Source organism: Felis catus, chromosome E1, assembly GCF_018350175.1.
Source record: "Felis catus isolate Fca126 chromosome E1, F.catus_Fca126_mat1.0, whole genome shotgun sequence".
Taxonomy (NCBI): Eukaryota; Metazoa; Chordata; class Mammalia; order Carnivora; family Felidae; genus Felis; species Felis catus.
Genome location: NC_058381.1, coordinates 57,716,928 through 57,724,431, shown reverse-complemented (window position 1 = coordinate 57,724,431; position 7,504 = coordinate 57,716,928). Strand labels below are relative to the sequence as shown.

The 7,504-nt window shown below is 51.3% G+C and overlaps 1 non-coding gene across 1 annotated transcript; it reads right to left on the bottom strand.

The window, feature by feature from the left end:
• Positions 1–7,220: 7,220 nt before the first annotated feature.
• On the bottom strand, positions 7,221–7,293 carry TRNAE-CUC. Its single transcript has one exon. It is a non-coding gene; the product is annotated as a tRNA-Glu (tRNA).
• Positions 7,294–7,504: the final 211 nt, after the last annotated feature.

Sequence of the window (7,504 nt, the reverse complement as noted above, 5' to 3'; positions counted from 1 at the left end):
CAGGGCTGCTCAGGGCATGGTTTCCCCCAAAGGGGGCGATCCAAGAATGAGGGGGCGCCATGACAGAAGCCAAAGTCCTCTATAGTCAAATATTACAAGCAACCACCCCGTGACTTCTGCCAGATGTTGTGGGTCACACCGACCAACCGTGGCTCAGTGTGGGAAGTGATTACATGGGGTGTGAATATCAGGAGACAGAGCCCATGGGGCCATCTTGGAGGCTGGCTCCCGTCACAACAAGGAGACGCAATGCTTGGAGGTCAGCCAGGCTCATTCCCTGTACATATATAGAATTCAAATTCCCGGCTCAGCAAAATTCGGATCGTGACTTGTCGCTGCCTTCGAAGTTCCTGCTGAACGGTTCACATGCAGGGCAAACAGGTCTGCTCTGAATGCCACGCTTTGGGGATTCCCTCAGCCTTCCTGGGTCTCGTTTTCCTTCTCTTATATCAGGCGGGTGGACCATATTGCCAACTGTCCAACTCTCAAACTCCATAACTCAGAAATTCAGTTTCAGTGAGTCAGGGCAGGGTTATAGAAATGAAAAAGTCTTCGGGGCGCCTGGGTGGCTCAGTCGGTTGAGTGTCCGACTTCGGCTCAGGTCATGATCTCACGGTTCGTGAGTTCGAGCCCCGCGTCGGGCTCTGTGCCGACAGCTCGGAGCCTGGAGCCTGCTTCCCGTTCTGTGTCTCCCTCTCTCTCTGCCCCTCCCCCGCTCACGCTCCGTCTCTGTCTCTCTCAAAAATAAATAAACATTAAAAAATAAAAAGAAATGAAAAAGTCTTCAAAGAGGAGAGGGAGTTTGTATTTGAAAAAACCCCTAGAAGGATGGAATGGCCCCATGGAATGAACATACAGAACTAACTGGGAGAGATGTTAACAAGACTGGCAGCTGGGACTACAGAAAGGCCCTGTTGGGAGGCAGGACCCACACAGTTTGGATAAGTAAATGAAGATTCTGGAGGTCATTCTGCAGGTGGCCGAGATGCCTCCGTCGAAATGCATCCCTCCCTCCGCAGTGTGAGTCTCCCCTGAGCAGAGGCTGTGAAGCCGGGGACTACATTCCCCAGCATCCCCTTCTCGTCTAGGTCGGGCCATGTGACTACTTCTAGCCAATGGGACGTGACCAGAAGTGATGTGCTTCACTTCTACAGGGAGACAGCAGAGAAGCAGTTATGTCTTCCCTTGCTCCTTCCCCCCACCCCCCCCTTCCTGGGTGGAGAGGATCTCAGGGCTCCAGGGGGTGGAGGAGCCTCAAAACGAAAAGGGCTTATGTTCCAGAGACGTCAAGAATAACATCTCTTTGGAATGCCGGATGAGTGAAAAAGGCACCTGTATCACGTGAAGCCCTGTTTAGACTTTGGTGTTTGTTTTTTTTTTTCCAGCGGCTACCGCTGCCCCACCGCACACTAGAAGACCTTCGAGAAAGTCTTTCCATGGGGATTTCATTCGAAATGTAGTCTTAGGAAGATGAACATGCCATGGGTCGGTCGGATGCTGTAATAAGCAAGGAGAAGAAAGTATACCCCGAACAGAGGAGTTGAAATTGGTTAGGTTGCTGTTGTGGGACTGCCACATGAAATGACCTGGGAGAGCCTGGTGTCCCCACTCCCACCTCTGCTTGGTGGCAGGATTCATGGGAAAAACCCAAGTAGCGACGACTGTTTCTTTTCTGCTCCCTGCATGCCAGACATTATGCTGTGCACTTTAGAGCCATCATCTCACTTAATATTTTTAGTCCCTGTTTAGATTTTTATCTTGCTTCATTGGGCATGAAAAACAACTTTTAGAAAACAACTTTTAAAAACCAAACTAGGGGCGCCTGGCTGGGCTCGGTCAGTAGAGCATGTGACTCTTGATCTTGGGGTCGTGAGTTCAAGCCACACGTTGGGCATAGAGCTCACTCTAAAAAGGGTTTTAAGAAATGCTTTAAAACAGACAAATCCATGCCTTAAAAAAAATTTTTTTTTTACATTTTATTTTTGAGAGAGAGAGAGACGGAGCACAAATGGGGGAGGGGCAGAGAGAGAGAGAGAGGGAGACCTAGAATCCGAAGCAGGCTCCAGGCTCCGAGCTGTCAGCACAGAGCCCGACGCGGGGCTCGAACTCACGAGCCGTGAGATCATGACCCGAGCCGAAGTCCGACGTTCAACTGACTGAGCCACCCAGGCGCCCCTGGACTTCCCACTTTAGAAGATGAGTATTTGGATCTTCACCAAATCCTGTAGCCTGCATACTTCCCCTCCCTCCCATGAGTAAGATTTCAACGGCAGAGGTGAGTTTTCTAGACAGGCAAAATAAACACAGCAACAGTTATAATAGTACGTAGGTTATCCTGGAGGGTTCGAAGGAAGCGAAGCTAGAGAGGTAGCTTGGAACTAGAGCACGGAGAGCCACCAGGCTGGGGAGTTAGAATGTAATGTGGTGTGCAGTAGGGAGCCATTGAGAGTTTTATGCAGGGGAGTGGCGTGAGAAGGAGGGAGCGGGAGGACCAGGGGACACTTCTCCGGGCAGCACCACAGTGGAATGGAACAGAGTAAGGATCCTATGACAGGTCCTTGGCCTTTTAGGCATTCGTTCATCCGCTCATTTATCCCTTCGACTTCCTCATGTACATTTACAAATGGACCATTGGTAGCGCTCCTTCCTTCCACTAGACTATCCTTTCCATGAGAGCAGAGAGTGCTTGTTCCTCTGCTTGCTGATCTTCCCCGGCCCTTGCATAGTGCCTGGCACCCTGTAGATGGTGTTGAGGAAATGTTTGTGGAAGGAAGGAAGGACAGACGTTGAGGATGTGGAGATTAAGGAAGGTGGTGGCCGTGATGAAAGACTTAGAGGCATTTTCCAGAGAGACGTGACTCTGGCCGCCATGGGGACTGGTCTTGCTCTTAGACCCAGGGCAGGAAGCTCAGGGAGGTACCCCGTGTTGACTCTAGAAGTCACCTCCGGAATGCAGGCTTTGTGTTGGAAAGCATGACCCTGGGAATCTGTCTCACCCACAGCCAGGCATCCAGGGTCAGTGTCCCTTGGAGGAGAGAACGGAAAGCAGGACTCGATGAAAGGGGGTCATCTTCCCATAAGGGGACTGTGTTGAGTACCCTGTGAATCTGCTTCTTGTAAAGCAGTGTTTGAGCCCCATGAGCCAAAATGTGTAGAGTGTGTGTGTGTGTGTGTGTGTGTGTGTGTGTGTAGCCAGAGTGAGGGGAAAAAAAAACCCAACCCAAACCTGATAAAATTCAGATGTTGCCAAACCTCTAAATTTGGCATCTGGTGTGGTCAGGAGTCGACCAGGAGGCCTGGGCAGGGCTCCCAGCTGTCCCTTGTCAGCCCACGGGCAAACGTGATACGGGAACAAGGCAAAAGCTAGATAATAGACTTGCCACCCTGTTCTCCCACAGCAGCCACTTGTTTGTTTCTTTATGTTTATTTTATTCTTTGCAGACATAAAATAATACCCACTCTTTATGAAAACTGGTAGAAAATACAGGAAGGTAGAAAGAAGAAAAATATCACGTTGTCCCAGTCCTCAAAGATTATGTTCACATGTCATTTTTTTTTTTAATGTTTGTTTATTTTTGAGAGAGGGAGGGAGACAGAGCCCAAGCAGGGGTGGGGCGGAGAGAAAGGGGGGAGACAGAATCTGAAGCAGGCTCCAGGCTCCGAGCTGTCAGCACCAGAGCCCGAGGCGGGGCTCGAACTCAGGAACCGCAAGATCATGACCTGAGCCGAAGTCGGATGCCCAACCGACTGAGCCACCCAGGCGCCCCGAGATTATGTTCACATTTAAAAGTGTTTCTTTCCAGACTCCTATCTTCACGTAATTTAAAAAGCCGTGGACATGTTCACAGTCCACGAATTGTTTTTGAATTACTCTCTGGGGAAAAAAAGAAACATGTTTAGTCTAGGAGGGAGAAACTTGTTCACGTTGTAATTTTTCACGTTATCACAGCAAACTCTATAAAAACCATCTTAATGGCAGACACACCATTTTATCAAATGAACAGGCCACAATTTGCGTAACGAACCTCCTACTAGATACAAAAGGGTCTCGGGTCTAGGTCCTGGTCTCTGCTGGGACCTGGGGGCTCTCGGTCTTGTTTGGGGGCTGCCGCTCCGGGAAAGATGCCATGTGGAGGGGTCAGTGCTGTTTATAGAAAAAGCAGCTGTGCCCTTGGTTTCTTCCACCTGTTTGATCGTTGCTATTTACCCCTGAAGAACAGATTTTAGTTACTGCTGCATTTATTTGGGAAAGTCTTATGTCCGTTCTTCTTCTTCTTTTTTTTTTTTTTTTTAATAAGATCTACGCTCAGTGTGGAGCTTGAACTCATGGCCCTGAGATCAAGAGGCATTTGCTCCACCGACTGAGACAGCTGGCTGCCCCCCCCTTAGTCTTCTATTGTTTGAAGTTATTTATTTATTTTGAGAGAGAGTGTAAGTGGGAGAGGAGCAGAGAGAGAGAAGGAGAGAGAATCCCAAGCAGGTTCTGAACGGTCAGTGCAGAGCCTGACGTGGGGCTCGAACTCTCAAACCGGGAGATCGTGACCTGAGCCGAAGTTGGACACCCGACCGACTGAGCCACCCAGATACCCCTCCTCCCATTAGTCTTATCTTTAAAAAATTTTTTTAACGTTTATTTTTGAGAGACAGAAAGTTAGAGCGTGAGCAGGGGAGGGGCAGAGAGAGAGGGAGACACAGAATCCGAAGCAAGCTCCAGGCTCCGAGCCGTCAGCACAGAGTCCGAGGCGGGGCTTGAACTCACCATCCTCGAGATCATGACCTGAGATGAGATGAAGTCGGACGCTCAACCGACTGAGCCACCCGGGCGCCCCGGTCTCAGTTTTAAAGCAGGTCAAAGAGTTGGGTTGAGTTACTTGACAGAAGTCAAACCCAAGCAGACGGTAGTTGCCTTTGGGTGACTCTGCCCCCCACCCCCAACAGAGCTTCTTTCTGGAGCCCCCGGACGCCAAGTGGCTTGCTCACGGTGGCTCCGGGTTGGCTGTGTGGTGGCAAAGGATTTTCGTCCATTGGGAGCATCCACACGCCCCCTCCCCCCCAGGAAGCCTCAGTTTACCAGCTCCTCCTTCGAATCCACCTTTCTTCTTCAGCTCTTCAGGGAGGAACTGCCGCATGCCCTCAGGGTCAGCGGCTGCCCCAGGGTGAGATATGACCTTGGAGAGCCCCACCGGGCCTTGCAGCCACACCGGGGAAACTGCTTGAAGGCCCTCCCCCAGCTCCAGGCTGCACCGCCAGCTCCAGAGCCCGAGAAAATGGCTCGGCAGGGTCCCGTAAGTGACCAGCCCGGGCTCCTTCGTCCCGGGACCTGTGTCAGTGAATCGGAGACACTCTCCTCAGCCGTTGGGACACAACCCGGCCTTTGTGCGTCGGGGTCAATCACCGCTCCTAATTGGCAGTGTAAACAATGGGCCTCTGTGTTTGTTCCCAGAAGACAACAGCATTCTGGAACAATGACACGCGTTTCCATGTTAAAAAAAAAAAAAAAAAAGCAGAGCCTGGCACTCCAGCAAAAATCTCTTCGGAGAATCCTGTACTTCTCACTCAAAGGCCTTGTTGTACCTCGTCCAGATGGCTGCAGCAGCAGCCTCCGGCCACTCGCAGGCCACAGTCCGTCTGGGGGGACCGTGTGTGCAGATGACCGCGTGCACAGTGCCAGCCGCTGCGGTGATCAGCGGCTTTTGCGAGATTTCATCGGGCTTGATTTAAGGGCCGTGCCTGCCGCAAGGGGAGTCCATCCCGAGTCGGTTCAACTCAAGCCGAACACAGCAGCCGTCAGGAAGAAAGCAAGCCTCTCTTCTGCACGAAGGGCCCGCTGGGCACTTTGGCGAGGGGCAAGGTGGGGGGCTCTCCCGCCCCCAGACCCCCGGGGGGGGGGAATGGGAAGGCACCTGCGATCTGACCACTGGCACGGGTAGGGGCAGCTCCCACGCTCTTTGCGGTAGAGACTTCAAGGAGGGGAGTCGTGAGACGCGTCCCTGGGCCGGGACGCACCCCCGTCCCTTTGCATTCTGACCCTGGCAGCTAGGGAGCAGCGGGGAACCAGTAGCCGTGCCTTGTGCTTTGCGGTATCGGTTCAGGTTCTGCAGAGAAACAGAACCAACGGGAGAGAGAGAGAGGTAGGTAAAAAGGTATACAGAGGGGCGCCTGGGTGGCTCAGTCGGTTGAGCGCCCGACTTCGGCCCGGGTCATGATCTCACGGTCCGTGAGTTCAAGCCCCGCGTCGGGCTCTGTGCTGACAGCTCAGAGCCTGGAGCCTGTTTCAGATTCTGTGTCTCCCTCTCTCTCTGACCCTCCCACATTCATGCTCTGTCTCTCTCTGTCTCAAAAGTAAATAAACGTTAAAAAAAAAAAATTAAAAAAAAAAGAACTAAAAAAAAAAAAAGGTATACAGAAAGAACAAGAATGAGAGGGAGAGGGAGGGAGAGGGCGAGCGATGTGAAGGAATTGGCCGGGGCTGGCAAGTTTGAAATTTGCAGGGAGGCGGCAGGCCGGAGACACAGGGAAGGAAGGGTTGATGGGTCCAAAGGCAGTAAGGAGGCAGAATTCCTTCTCCTTCAAGGGGACCTCAGTTTCTCTCTCTCTCTCTCTCTCTCTCTCTCTCTCTCTCTCTCACTCTCTCATAAGGCCTTCAACTGATTAGATAAGCCTCATCTACATCTTGAAAGGTAATCTGCTCTACTCCAAGCCTATCGATTTAAATGCTAATTGCGTCTAAAAAATCTGATAAATGTCATAGCAAACGTCTAGACTGGCGTTTGACCAACAACTGAATATCGTAGTGGAGCCAAGCCAAGTTGACACGTAAAATTAACCATCCCAGCCGCCTAGCACATAGTAGGCGGTCATTCTGTATTTGCAGACGGCACAAACGAGCATCCTAGGATTGCCCTTACCTTGTCTCCAGTCTTGCCCTCCTCCCCGGGCACCTACTCCCATGAGGCATCTTACAAGTTTTCCATAATTATTTGCTGCTGCCTGTCCTGGATTTGTGTCTGTGTCGTCTTCAGCACCCAGAGGTGTGTCTGGCCCATAGTAGGCACTCAATAAGTCTTTGCAGAATGAATGCATTTTTTTTTTTTTAAGTAGGCTCCACCCTGCTTCGGATTCTGTGTCTCCCTCTCTCTCTGCCCCTCCCCCACTCACGCTCTGTCTCTATCAAAAAACGAATAAACATTAAAAAAAATTAAAAAAAAAAGTAGGCTCCACGTCCAACATGGGGCTTGAACTCACGACCTCGAGATCGAGAGTCGCATGCTCTACCCACTGAGCCAGCCAGGCGCCCCCAGAATGGATGAGTTTAAAGGCTAACAAAAGCAGAGCATTAACCCAAGTGCGAGGTCCTTCTACGTGGGCGGCCCGTGGGACTGCACAGGTCCTGTGCCTGTGAACCCCACCCTGCTAACCTACGTCACTTCGAAACACTTTGCTCATGGCCATCGTTGGATTGTAGGTCTTTTCCAACATGGAGGCTGTGAGCCTCTGGAGGGCT